Source organism: Loxodonta africana, chromosome 8, assembly GCF_030014295.1.
Source record: "Loxodonta africana isolate mLoxAfr1 chromosome 8, mLoxAfr1.hap2, whole genome shotgun sequence".
Classification (NCBI taxonomy): Eukaryota; Metazoa; Chordata; class Mammalia; order Proboscidea; family Elephantidae; genus Loxodonta; species Loxodonta africana.
Genome location: NC_087349.1, coordinates 82380226 through 82395150, shown reverse-complemented (window position 1 = coordinate 82395150; position 14925 = coordinate 82380226). Strand labels below are relative to the sequence as shown.

Sequence of the window (14925 nt, the reverse complement as noted above, 5' to 3'; positions counted from 1 at the left end):
TTGGGTTATTTGCTTCCTCTCCTGTTTTTCTTTTGTCAGTTTGGCCAATGGTTTATCAATTTTGTTAATTTTTTCAAAGAACCACCTTTTGGTCTTGTTAACGCTTTCAATTATTTTTCTTTTCTCTATTTCTTTTAATTCTGCTCTAATTTTTAGTATTTGCTTTCTTCTGGTGCCTGAGGGTTTCTTTTGTTGCTCTCTTTCTATTTGTTCAAGTTGTAGGGATAACTCTTTGATTTTGGCTCTTCTTTTTGTGTGTGTGCATTCGTTGATATAAATTGACCTCTAAGCACTGCTTTCACTGTGTCCCAAAGGTTTTGATAGGAAGTGTTTTCATTCTCATTGGATTCTATGAATTTCTTTATTCCATCCTTAATGTCTTCTATAACCCAGTTGTTTTTGAGCAGAGTATTGTTCAGTTTCCAAGTGTTTGATTTCTTTTCCCTGCTTTTTCTGTTATTGATTTCTACTTATATGGCCTTTACAGTCAGAGAAGATGCTTTGTAATATTTCAACGTTTTGGATTCTGCTAAAGCTTGCTTTATGACCTAATATGTGGTCTATTGTAGAGAACTTTCCATGTGCGCTAGAAAAGAAAGTATACTTGCCTGCTGTTGGTTGGGGTGTTCTGTATATGCCTATGAGGTCAAGTTGGTTGATTGTGGTGTTTAGGTCTTCTTTGTCTTTATTGAGCTTCTTTCTGGATGTTCAGTCCTTCACCGAAAGTGGTGTGTTGAAGTCTCCTAATAATTGTGGAGCTGTCTATCTCACTTTTCAATGCTGTTAGAGTTTGTTGTATATATCTTGCAGCCCTGTCATTGGGTAAATAAATATTTAATATGGTTATAGCCTCCTGGTATATTGTCCCTTTAATCATTATATAGTGTCCTTCCTTATCCTTTGTGGTGGGTTTAAAAGTCTATTTGGTCAGAAGTTAATATTGCCACTCCTGCTCTTTTTTGATTGTTGTTTGCTTGATGTATTTTTTCCATCCTTTGAGTTTTAGTTTGTGTCTCTAATGTGTGTCTCCTGTAGGCAGCATATAGACAGATTTCGTTTTTTTATCCATTCTGCCACTCTCTGTCTCTTTATTGGTGCATTTAGTCAATTTACATTCAGCGTAATTATGGATAGGGATGAGTTTAGTGCTGTCATTTTGATATCTTTTTTTGTGTGTTGTCGTCAGTTTCTTTTTCCCACTTAATTTTTTGTGCTGAGTAGTTTATATATTGTCTTTTCCTCTTATTTGTTGTTGATTTTGTTTCTGCTGAGTCTTTTTTTTTCTTGTATTTTATTTTGATGAGTAAGATTGTTAGTCTTCTTTGTGGTTACCTTAATATTTACCCCTATTTTTCTAAGTTTAAACGTAACTTTTATTTCTTTATATCACCTTGTCTTCCTGTCCATATAAAAGATCTATGACTACATTTCTTAGTTCCTCTTTACTGTTTTAATGTCTTTTACACAATGACATCACTGTTACCATGTTTTGAGGGTTCTTTAATTTTTATTGTGCTTTAAGTGAAAGTTTACAAATCAAGTCAGTCTCTCACACAAAAACCCATATACACCTTGCTACACACTCCCAATTACTCTCCCCCTAATGAGACAGCCCGCTCCCTTCCTCCACTCTCTCTTTTCGTGTCCATCTCACCAGCTTCTAACGCCCTCCACCCTCTTATCTTCCCTCCAGGCAGCAGATGCCAACATAGTCTCAAGTGTCCACCTGACCCAAGAAGCTCACTCCTCACCAGCATCCCTCTCCAACCCATTGGCCAGTCCAATCCATGTCTGAAGAGTTGGCTTCGGGAATGGTTCCTGTCCTGGGCCAACAGAAGGTCTGGGGGCCACGACCACCAGGTCCTTCTTGTTTGAGGGTTTTTTTAATCTTATTTTTTTAATTTCTGTATTTGGGTTGACATCTGGTTGCTCTGTCCTGTGTTCTAGTCTTGGTTTGATATCTGGTATTAATGATTTTCTAACCAGAGAACTCTCTTTAGTATGTCTTGTATTTTTGGTTTGGTTTTTACGAATGTCTTAGTTTCGCCTTCATATTTGAGAAACAGTTTTGCTGGATATATGATTCTTGGCTGGCAAGTTTTTTTCTTCAATGCTTTATATAAGTCATTCCACTGTCTTCTTGCCTGCATAGTTTCTGCTGAGTAGTCCGAGCTTATTCTTACTGTCTCTCGTTTGTAAGTGACTTTTTGTTTATCCCTAGCTGCTCTTAATATTCTTTATCTTTGGTTTTGGAAGTTTGATTGTAACATGTCTTGGTGACTTTCTTTTAATATCTATCTTATGTGGAGTTCAATGAGCATGTTGGATAGATATCCTCCCATCTTTCACGATATAAGGGAAGTTTTCTGCCAACAAATCTGCAACAATTCTGTCTGTATTTTCTGTTATCCCTCCCTGTTCCGGTACTCCAATCACTTGTAGGTTATTTCTTTTCATAGAGTCCCACGTGATTCTTAGCGTTTCTTCATTTTTTAAAAGTATTTTATCTGATTTTTCTTCAAATGTATTGCTGCCAGTGTTTTATCTTCAATTTCACCAATTCTGCCTTCCAATTCCACAATTCTGCTCCTCTTTCTATTGAGTTCTCTAATTCTGTAATTTTATTGCTAATCTTCTAAATTTCTGATTGCTGTCTGTCAATTCTTGCAGCTTATTAAATTTTTCATTATGTTCTTGAATAACCTTTTTAACTTCTTCAACTGTTTTATCTGTGTGTTCCTTGGCTTGTTCTGTGTATTGCCTGATCTCTTTCCTGATGTCTTGAAGAGTTATGTGTATTAATCTTTTGTATTCTGCATCTGGAAACCCTGGTGGCATAGTGCTTAAGTGCTACGGCTGCTAACCAAAGGGTTGGCAGTTCGAATCCGCCAGGCACTCCTTGGAAACTCTATGGGGCAGTTCTACTCTGTCCTACAGGGTCGCTATGAGTTGGACTCGACTCGACGGCACTGGGTTTGGTTTTTTTTTTTTTGTTCTGCTTCTGGTAATTCCAGGAAGGCAGAAGATCCATTGATTCTTTGTTTTGAGCTTGTTGAAGTGATCATGGTCTGCTTCTTTATATGATTTTCTATTGACTGTTGTCTCCGAGACATCTATAAGTTATTGTATTAGTTTATTTTATGTTTGCTTGCTGTATCCTAGCTTCTTGCTTTGTTTTGTTTTTATATACCCAAATAAGCTGCTTGAGTGAGCTAGCTTGATTATTTTTGCCTTTGAAGCTCTAGCGTCCTGTCATCTGATGCCTAGAACTGTTATCAGGTATATGAGCTCATGAGTCCACTCATTTTTCTTGTATGGATTCAGCTCAGGTGTCTAGGTAGCTGGTCATCAAGTGTGGTACAGGCTCCGTCCTACAGTCCCACTTAGAGTGGGAGGGGTGATTGGTGTAGGTACAGGTATCTGGTTGCAGCAAAGGGTCACGCTCTCAACAAGGGAGGGGGTTGACAACTGTCCCCTGAGTGTCTGTGAGGAAAGCACATCCCTGTTCCCTAGAGTGCACACGTGGGTGGGTTCTGCAGATGGACCATGGGCATCCAATGCTTTTGGTTGTAAGGACTGGGAGGTACCAGTTATCCTTTGACCCCTGTCATGGGTACCTGGGTGATGTGAGTAAAGCCACCAGTCCTTAGGTCCCTGAAGTGGGTAGGTAAGGACCCTGTTTAATAGGCAAAGTGGTGTCAAAGATCAAATACCCACCTCCCTACTGCACAGCTCAAAGAGTTGCAGTCTTCCAAGAAGGGCCTATTCTCCTGAAATAGGCTCACGCAGGTCCATGCAGGGGGGAAAGGTATTCAAAGTTCATGGACCATGTATGCCTGGACAGGAGCCGTTTCTTCCCTGAGATCCCCAGGTTAGTGGAACTGACAGATTATCTTTTCCCCCAGCTGTGAATTTATTCTTTCTCCAAGGCTAGGAGAATGGCTCAGGATGCTGAGCAGAACCTATCTCAGGCCCAGGGAAATTGATAGCCACTGAAGCCAGCTTTGGGCCTGGGGGCGAGGCAAAATATACACAAGTACTTAGCTTTTGCCAAGAGCGCCGCTCTTCTCTAGTTCCGGAGGTGAGAGTAGGCTGTGCAGCTGGCTGTTTCTCCCTGAGAAAACTGCGGCTGAACGCTACCACCAGCCTGCCGCAGCCGCTCCTGGGAATGGTGCCTGACAGTTGCCAGCGATTCAGGTCTGGAAACTCCTCTCTGCTTCTGAACCGTCTCTCCCTCCTGTTGCCACTCAGTCCATTTTCTAACTTTGCCTTTGATATTCAGGCTCCTAGCTTGTCATAAATATAATCGTTTCAGTTGTTTTTTGGGTCTTTGTTATAAGCGGGCTCACCGGAAGTGTCTGACTACTCCGCCTTCTTGGCCCTGCCCTCTGCTCTGATCTCATGTTTATATAAGGACAAGAATAGGTATATATACAGAGACTGATGGTCATTGGAGGTACCAGGAGTGGACGGTGAGGGGTCATCATTTTCTAGGTAGTAGTCACTACCTGTTTTTTGTTTATCATGACAGGAAAGGTAGCACCAAATGTGGGTAAAGTTTGCACACTTTGACTAGTGTAACTGATGCCAAGAAACTGCCCATAAGAAAGGTCAATTGGTAAATGTGGAACCCTGGTGGTGCAGTGGTTAAGAGGATGGCTATTAATCAAAAGGTCAGTGGTTCGAATCCACCAGCCACTCCTTGGAAACCTTGTGCGGCAGCTCTATTCTGTCCGATAAGGTCACTATGTGTCAGAATCCACTCGAGTTTTTTTTTTTTTTGGTTTTGGCATGTTATATATAATTTTGCAACAACAATCACCAATATATAGATAGATGGAGAGATAGAAAGATAGGTAGATATAATAAATCAAGTAGAAGCTACAGATGCAGATGCTTCTTAGATATAACCAATCACCTCATGGCATTAGTTTTCTTGAAGACTTAGGGTCATAGTCTTATGGATGAATTCAGTCAACTGGCATAACATAGCTCATAAAGTTCATGTATTACATCCTAGTTTGGTGAGTAGCACATAGGGTTTTAAAAGCTTGTTGATGGCCATCTAAAATGCAACTGCTGGTCTCCAACTGTCTGAGAAAAAGAGACTGAAGAAAACCCAAGAACCAGAGAAGGAACTGGAATATAGAAGTAATTATCTCCATGAACCACGGCCTTCTATACCTTGAAACTAGAAGAATTAGATGGTGCCCAGATACCACTACCCAACACTCTGATCAGGGTCACAAAAGATGAATCCTGATTAAAAAAAAAAAAAAAAAGGAACAGAACTGAAAATTCTCAAAGAATCCAGACTTGCTGAAGGAATCCCTGAGACTATCGCCCTGAGATACTCTTTTAACCTTGAACAGACACTATCCCCTGAAAGTACCTTTTAACTAAATAGCAGATTAGCTCAAAAGTAAAGAATTTCACCTTTAGAACTGTCTTAGTTACCTAGTGCTTCTATAACAGAAATACCACAAGTGGGTGGCTTTAACAAACAGAAACTTATTTTCTCAGTTTAGGAGGCCGGAACTCTGAATTCAGGGCACTGGCTCTAGGAGAAGGTTTTCTCTTTCTTTTGGCTCTGGGGGAAGGTCCTTGTTCCTTTTCAGCTTTTGTTCCTTGGCTCCTTGGTGATCTTCATGTAGCATGGTATCTCTCTTCCCGTTCTCTGCTTACTTAATATGCTCTTCTACATCTCAAAAGAGATTGACTTAAGACACACTCTACACTAATACTGCCTCATTAACATAAAGAAAACTCATTCCTAAATGGATTATAACCATTATAAAGGTTAGGATTTGCAACATGTATTTTTGGGAGAACAATTAAATTTATAACAAGAACTGTGCTCTTTTAAAAATTATCCAAATGAGATGGAATGGGCAACAGTTACTCTAAAGCATGGATGATAAGTTGGCGGGGGGGCAGTGAGACTAAATTAATGGGAGTAGAACAAACAGAATGGAAGTAATGAGACTGTTGACACAAACTGAAGATTGTAACCAATGTCACTAAATATTACGTGTAGAAATTGTTGAATGGGAACCTGTTTTACTGTGCATACTTTCACCAAAAATAAAATAAAAAAATTAAACAAGGAAAGAGAAAGAGCTGGAGGGAGGCAGCAGGAGAAGGAGGGAAAGACACCTATTTAAAAAAATAAGGATCATTCTATAGAAAAACTTTCTGACTTACAAAAATGAAACCAGAGTGTGAAAAGGACTTTATCGTTCATTCCTTCAGTCATCAGTCAATGGACATTCACTGAGCACGCTTCCTGCATGTGAAACATTGTTACAGATCCTGGAGACCCCAAAATAAGCAAGATGAATGAAGAGCTAGTTCTACAGCTTAGAGGTAGGCTAACATATACACACGCCTCCATGAAAAAGTGTTTTAAAGAGTCCTTCTTGCTGTAGATAGAGGAAGCTGTAGCACCAGTAGGTGTTTGGTTTACTAGCTGGCCAAAGAGCTCCAGCAAACAAAATGATGGAAGGATCCCCACAGTGAAGTTGGGATGGATGCAATTTGGTATCAATATAGGAAAAATAGCATCATATTCTTACTATTCCTGAATACAATGCTACTTTAGGAAAAAAATCAAAGTATCTCCTAGAGATATGAACAAGTGGTGGTATCTAACTTGATACATAAATTCCTTGAAGACACAAGCAACAGAGTATCTCCTAGAATAAGCAACTTTGTAATAGCAAGGGATATGTGGCTTTAATTTCCTACCTTCTACTTAATATAAGTCGGAATCGACTCGACGGCACTGGGTTTTGGGTACTTAATACAAACAGCTTGAAACAACTGGAGTCTTTAAATAAATTTCTGGAACTAAAAGGAATAAGAGAAAATGCACCTGTAGATATTGTGTCATAACTCAAGCGTACGATTAAAGAGAGTACCAGTTTTTTTTTTTTTTTTTCTTGGTCAGTTCAATCTAGCAGGGGAAATAAAGCAGGTAATCCACATTAAAGGGTATCATAAATATCGTGAACATATTTGGACTTAAAATTTTAGAAAAACAACAGGATTTTTTACAGTATTAGATTCAGTTAGGTAGCTGCAGCACTACATTACAGAATTTTTTTTCTTCAAAATATTTTTTGATAGTTACAATATAAAAATCATTTTCTCAATAAATCTTAACCTAGGTTTAAAAAAAAATAAACCTCACTTAAAATGCATCTTCTTTTTAATTCACTCTTCTCTCCAGAATTCCTTGAAGGAGACTGCAGAAAGGAAAATGAGTTTGGAAACCAAGTACAGAGAGGAAGTCCTTTGAGTTTGAAATCATCTTCTAAATAGTCAGTGTATTAAAGGCTCCATCTAATTGCTTCATTACATAGTGTCAATCTGTTGTGAGTCCGCATGCTACTAGAAGGTGGAGCTGGACAAAAAGAAAAGAGACTTTCCTCTTTGGGAAATAAGTTTTTAGAGAGAAAAAAGAAAAGGCTTGAAGCATGTGGCATGATCCAAATGAAACCAATCCTAACATCAAATGAATGGGAGTCCTCTGAAAACTCACCAAGTGGCATATTCTTAAAGAGGAAAGGGAACTTCCTGATACGGCAATACTCCGGTTTCTCCTAATATGATGGCTACGAAGCAACTAATATTTATGTAAGGCTTTCTAAGTTTACAAATTTATTCATATACCTTTACTCTTTTCATTTTCTCATTTAATTCTTACAAGAGCTCTGCCAGGCTGATGTCTATCTTACTGCTTAGGACACTGAGGCTCAGAAAGGTTAACACCACATTTGCTCTGCCTCTATCCTGCTAGGTCGGAATAATAAGTGGAGTACAAATGCCATCTGTCCTTGTGAGATAGGACTAGGCTGGAGCAGAGCCAGTTGCCCCCTCAACCCCCTTTTTGGACATAGGTCAGGAAAAAGGTGAGCAGAACAGAGAGTGGAATCAACAACCTGGTACAACCACAACCCACCTCCTGGAGAGCAGAACAGAACACAGGGGCCCTGTGGGGCAAAATGATCCAGCTGAGGGGTGGAACCAACTAAAATGTTGCAAATAAACTGTTAATATAGTTCTTGCAGGACTCCACAGGTGCAGACTGTGTGCAAAAGAAGTTAAGGCAACCATTGCTTGTCCTTCTCATGCCTGCAGAAGGGGGTGATGTGACAAAGAGAACCAGTGCACCTACGTCACATCCCATAATGAGTTATGTCAAGGGGAACGGAAGAACTTCCGTCTTGAAGAAATCCTGCGTGCGCGCTTGCATTTGTATAACCCCTCCTCAGAAATCTCTGCCCTCCCTGCCCAGAACCTCATGAATAAACATCAAAACCCCTCCTCCCCCCTCCTTGTTGAAACCGTTAAATACTTGGCTCATAGGCAAATTGGTAAGACAGTCTCTCTAAAGGTTCTAGCCCTTACTGTCTCCTGCTAGCTGCTGGGAAAATAAATTTGCTTGTGTGACTCCAGGCTGCCTCAATAGTCTTATTGGGCAGCGTGAATCCGGTTGGGTTCAACCAAGGAAGGGGCCTTTGGTCACACTTGAACTTGCCCATGTCTCTGTCTGCCCAGCTGGATGGAAACAACTGCTTAATTTGGGTTCTTAAGACCATGTAAGCCCACCACCCTGTCCTTTTCAGTCACCATTCTCTGTGCTACTCTGTATTCTTCCAACCCCATTCCACAACCTCATGTCCCCACAGTTGCACTGTCTGACAACCCTTCCAATATGCCCTTTAGTATCCTCATCCTGTTTGGACCAAATTCTCTTGTTACTCCCTCTACCTGATTGTCTAAAGCAATATACAGCTCTTCCCCAGGGCAGTGGCTCTCAACCTCAAGCTGCATATTAGAATTACATGGGAGCCTTCAAAAAATGCCAATACATACCCTTTCTCTAGAGATTGAGGTCTAATCGTCATTGATATGTTTTAAAAGTTCTCATCTGGGGAGGTGGGTAGGGTTCTTTTCCATGTGGTTTAACATGAGGCTGGGGTGCCAAAAGCATTGCTCTAGGGTCTCACTTCACTTGAGGGCTCTCTCAAGTACAGACATTCATTTTCTTAATACTCCATTTACTGAAAAATGTGTGTATACCAGAGTTGGCATTCTTCGTACATAATCCCTGCAAGCAATTCCAGACCATTGTTTTTCCATCCCTGAATAAAAATATTAACTTTGAGGCTCATGGATTCCAGCCATACAATCCTCTGTGTATCTCCTTATCTTATTAAGGACGTAGATACTGATTCTCCTCACCTTTCCAAGTTTTGCTATCGAGTTTTGCTATCAATCCTAGACAACCTCAATGCCCAAGTACGTGATCAATCCACTCCCTGGCCTTGATCTCCCCCATGTCAAAGCTCTACATCTCCTCTCCACTCCAGCATCATTGGGGAGGGATATCAGAATCATCTTAGAAGATTACACAACATTCACATTCCTGGCTTTCCCTACCCACTCTCTATGATCCCAGTGATGCTGATGCCTTTGGTACGATTATTATATCTCCTTCCTTAGATGAAAAAGGCTGTTCCAGACCTTATAATAATCTGAAACTATTTCATAACTGAAATCTAAGATTCCAGTACCCAGTTCTTTGAAAGTGCTTGTCTATACCTATCTCACATCTTTAAACATAATACTCTAACAAACAGTATTAAGACATCTAGTTCTTTACCCTACTGTATTTTAACTACAAACTTCTGGCTATTCTCACACCTCTATACAGTCTAAGCTGCCCCGCAGATTCCTTAGCTGTTTTTCGCCAAACCCATCACCTTCCCTGCATCCTTTTCTTTCCATCTTATCTGTCTATAAACCCTGTTTTCTGGCTGGATTCAACATTCTCTGTCCTTCGTTTACTTCCAGATTCTGAGTATTGCTGATGAAGCCTTTATTACTGTGACTATTTGTCACTCTAACTTAATCTTTTCCAAATTCACTGTGGGTTTCTTAAAGCAGCTTGGCAACACTTAACACTATTCTCCTACTCCCCTTAATGGCTATTTTTTATTTTTCGCCACTCTCCTCAAACATGTTTTCCGAATTTCTATCTTTTTATCGTTGGCCACCTGGCACTGCATTTTACTACTCCCCTGAAAGAAGAGAGACCATCAGATGTGAATGCATCAACTTTCTTCTTTCCTGTTAATATCTATGTCTGTGTCCACCTTTGTTTTCTTCCCTCCTCCCCAGGTTGAAGGCGTCTTGCTTCTCCTACCCAAGGGTCAATCCCTTGACCTCCATTCTGGAGCCCATCCCCTCTCAGCTCCTGAAGGATCATTCTTCATCCTTTTCTCATCAGCATTTCCATTTCCAGTTCTTCCCTTGAAGCACAGAAATGTGCTCTAGTCTCACCCATATTGAAAAAACAAACTCCTCTCTTGACTTCATGTCTCTAATTAGACACTTCTGTTTATCTCCTTCCCTTCACTGCCAAGTTATTAGAGGAAGCACTGATCTTTTCTGTCTCTACTTCTTCAACTCCCATCTATTGTATAACCCAGTGCACTCTGGCTTCTGGCTTACTATGCCACTGAAACAGCTTTAACTATGGTCACAGGAGATCTTTACATTTCCAAAACTGATGACACTGTTAGTTCTTTTCTCACTTGTCTCTATGGTGTTGGTGCTTTCGGCCATTCCCGCCTTCATACTCTTGTCCCCCATGACACTACTCTTACCTGGCTTTTCATCTTCCTCGACTCCCTAGCCACCTGTCAGTGCTGACTCAGCTCCTTGTACGCTAAACCTTCTTCCAGATGATCTCACCTGCACATATAGTTTCAACAACTACCTATGCATTGATGACTCCCAATCTGATTCTCTACCCAAGAACTCTCTTATCCAATTCTCCACTGATTATGGCACTTGAATGTTTCACAGATACCTCAAAGCTCAATGTCCTTAAAACCAACTCTTCATTTTTGTCCTAAGTATATTTTAATCTCAGGGAACAACACCTTCACCCATTCACTTTCCCCCATCATTCCCATGTTCAATCCACAGCATTGTTTTATCTTCCTCCTTGCCTCCTCTGGAATCACTTCCTTCCTTGTTGTGTCCCCTGTCACCACTTTGTCCAGTTCCCTGTCTTCTGGATTGCTGCAAGAGCCTCCTAAAAGAAGGTCCCGCCCCAGCCTCTTCTCCAAGTCACTGTATCTTGGTGGCCAATATGAACTTTCCTGTGTGCAATTCTGACCCTGTCACAGATCTGCTTAGAACCCCTCAATGCACCCCCTGCTTAGGATAAAGTTCAAACTCCATTCTTTATAGAGAAGTGAGTTTATAATCTGGGCCATTGCTAATTCTCTAACCTCATTTATAATGACATAAATTCTTATTTATATTTTCCAGTTTATAATAATACACATATTCATCTATATTTTCTTCTAATTTATTTCACATTCTAGTATCTAAATAACCTGAAACACTTTTGAGTAAGCTTTGAAGGAGAGCCCTAACTGTGCTTTTTCCTATGTGATCAGTTGTTCTATCACCATTTATTGAATAATCTATTACTACTACTTCCCCCACTGAAATTAAATGAATATATAAGCATATACTCATTTATTAAAGAGACATGTCTCCTAGGGATGTACTCAAGAGACTTGAAAGCAGGGTCCAAAACAGACACATGCATACCAATGTTCATTGCGGAATGAGTCAAAAGGTGGAAACAGCCCGTGCCCATCAAGTCATGAATGAACAAATGTGAAATAGTCACACAATGGAATATTTTAAATGGAATATTCTAAACCAAAATGAAGCCAAACCCATCATTGTCGAGTCAAATTCTGACTTATAGCAACCATGTAGGACAGAGTAGAACTGCCCCCTCATAGGGTTTACAAGGCTGTAAATCTTTATGGAAGCAGACTGCCATGTCTTTCTCTCATGGCGCAACTGGTGGGTTTGAATCACTAGCCTTCTGGTTAGCAGCTGAGCCCTTAACCACTGCGCCACCAGTGCTCCTTAATGGAATATTACTGAGCCATAAAAAAGGAATGAAGTACTGATACATGCTACGTGAAAACATTACACTAAGAGAAAGAAGCCAGCCACAGAAGACCACATACTGTATGACTCCATTTTTAGGAAATGTTCCAAATAGACAAATCTACAGAGATAGAAACTGGACTAGTGGTTGCCTATGACTGAAGAAGATGGGGAACAGAGAAAAGAAGGTGAGTGGGAGGTTACAGCTAATAGATATGTGGTTTATTTTTGGGGTGATGAAAATGTTCCAAAATTGATAGTAGTGACAATTGCACAGCTGTGAATATACTAAAACTGACCAAGTTGTATTATTTAAATGAGGGAATTGTATGTGAATTATAGCTCAGTACAGCTGTTACACATAAATAAAGTAAGTATTGACTATCCACAATGTTCCAGGCTCTATTCTAGGAAGTAGCAGTGAACAAAACATACAAACTCCATGCTTCCACAGAGATTACATTCTAGTGAGGATAGGGAGTAGACATTAACCATAATAAGTGAATAAATAAAATCATATATTAGAAAGTGACAAGTGCTACCGGGAAAAAGCAGAGAATGCTAAAGGGGATAAGGCATACTGGAGAATGGGGACTGTAATCATATCTAGTATTAAGAATGTGTTTTTCAAACAGGGACTTGATGGATGGAAAGGAGTGAACCATGCAGATGTCTCTGTTCAAGGCAAAGAGACAGCCAATGCAAAGGGTTCCAGTGTGACTGGAACAGAGATTGAGGAAAAGAATAATAGAAGGTGAAATCAAGAGTGATCATATCGGGTTTCATAAACCTTTGTAATCTCTGACGTTTGCTCTGAGTGCAGTGAGGGGCTACCAAAGGGACTTTAGCAGAAAAGTGACGTATCTGACTCGCATTTTGAAAGGCTTATGCTATGTTGAGAACAGAGTTGGGGAAGAAGCAGCAAATGTTGAAGCAGGAAAACCTGTTAGGAAGTTTTTACAATAATCCAGGAGAGGGATGATGGCTTGGCCCAGATGGTGGAGATGGTGAGAAGTGGTCAGATCCTGAATATATTTTAAAGGGGGATCCTGTAGAATTTCACAGAAGTCCATGTCTGAGATCTCAAATAAATGGGAAAATACAAATCAATTGATGTGAAACTTTGCTGAAACCTATACTGTACTAAATTCCATACCAGCAATTACAGATGGTACCAATTTTAATCAGTCCTCAATTAATGAAATCAGAACTCAGTGAGTCCCTGGGTGGCATAAATGGCTTAGCACTTGACTAGTAGCTGGGAGGTTGGCAGTTTAAACCCACCTAGAGGACCCTCAGGAGATAGGCCTGGTGATCTGCTTCTGAGAGGTCAAAGCCTTGACATCCCTTTTGAGCAGCTCTGCTCTTCACACATGAGTTCACCATGAGTCAGAATCAACTTGAGGGCAACTAATGACAACAGTCAATTTTAAAACCAAATTTCAGAAGGCAAGTTTCTGATTAAAAATATGTAAAGTGATTGGTAACATAAGCTCATATCATCAATACTATCACATGCCCCAAAGTTAAGGGTAACTATAACAATGAAAATCTGAAATTCAATAGTTTTGACATTAGGAAGTAGACTGGTTTTCCCTACAATTTTGGAAAGTATGAGAATACTTCATGAGAGATTGTGAAAGCAGAGAGGACCATGAAAGAGAACATTCATCACTCTTAAGTAACCCAGGCAAATACATCCAAAAAGAAGACTGAATTTTAGAGAAGGCGAGATCGAGAAAAAAAGAACAATTGGATAACTGATACTTTTGAAATGGACAATGAGGTAAGAAATGGACAAAAATTAGCAGAAATCATTATTGAATTAGTAGAGTGTATTATCCTCTTACCTAACCCTTTTACCTAAAAGCACATTTTTTGGTGGTAATTCTAGAGAAAAACTTGAATTTTTAGGGTATATGGTTAATACACACGTAACCACTTTTAAGAAATATAAAAATATGGTTTGATAATACAGTTAAATACTTTAGTTACAAAAGGTTTTCATTTTTAAATGATTAATCACAAAACATCTTCAATAATGAGCTTTCTCTAAAACATTTAATTTTATTTAAAACAATCCCATTGAGACATGTTTATGTCATGAACACAACTATTGTGAAAACTGAGGTATAATTGCCAATGTCAAACATCATTAGTGTAGGAAGAATTAGGATATCTCTGTAAATTAAGAACCATATATATACATTAATAAATATTATCTTATATATATAAATCTCAGTTTTAATCAATTGAGATAACACAGTGTTGCACTGATAACACTGGCCTGGAAGTCAGGAGGTCTGATTTCCTATACTGTATGTTCTTGGTCAAGTCATTTAAACTTCCTGTGCTTCAGTTTTCTCATATGTACAAGAAGGATCTTAAACTAGTTAATTTCAAATTCTCTACATCTATGATTTCACTTTGCTTATGAATTTAAATTTTCAGTTATTTTTATATTTATATACAAAACACTACACTTTTATTCTAAAAGTAACCTTGAAAATAGTCTTTTAAAAAGACAACCATAATAGTCATAAGAAAACAAAAAGCTTCACGCTATACAATAACATAATAATTCTTATTTTTTTATTGGTTACCAGTTTTGTTAAAAGCAGTTTTCCAACTAACTCTATAGTTCATATAATTATAAAAGTGCATATATTATATACATACAATTTATATATTATGTAATAACTATAATTATATAAACTTTAAGATTATAAATTATCATTTATATTAACTGTAAAAGTACAGCTTCTATAATTAATTTTCATATTTCTCATCTTCCTGTTGAAACCATCATTAAAATTAGAAAAACTATGTAACACTCAAGGAACATCTCATTGACTTAAGAATTTCCAGTTGATTAACCTTACAAAAGTGCTCACCATATAAATTGCTTTTACTATTGAAATTTCAATATGATAG

At 38.9% G+C, this 14925-nt stretch overlaps 1 protein-coding gene across 3 annotated transcripts in view; it reads right to left on the bottom strand.

The window, feature by feature from the left end:
* DNAH11 (dynein axonemal heavy chain 11) overlaps positions 1 to 14925 on the bottom strand; it is a 361390-nt gene that overhangs the window by 83972 nt on the left and 262493 nt on the right. The window lies entirely within an intron of this gene.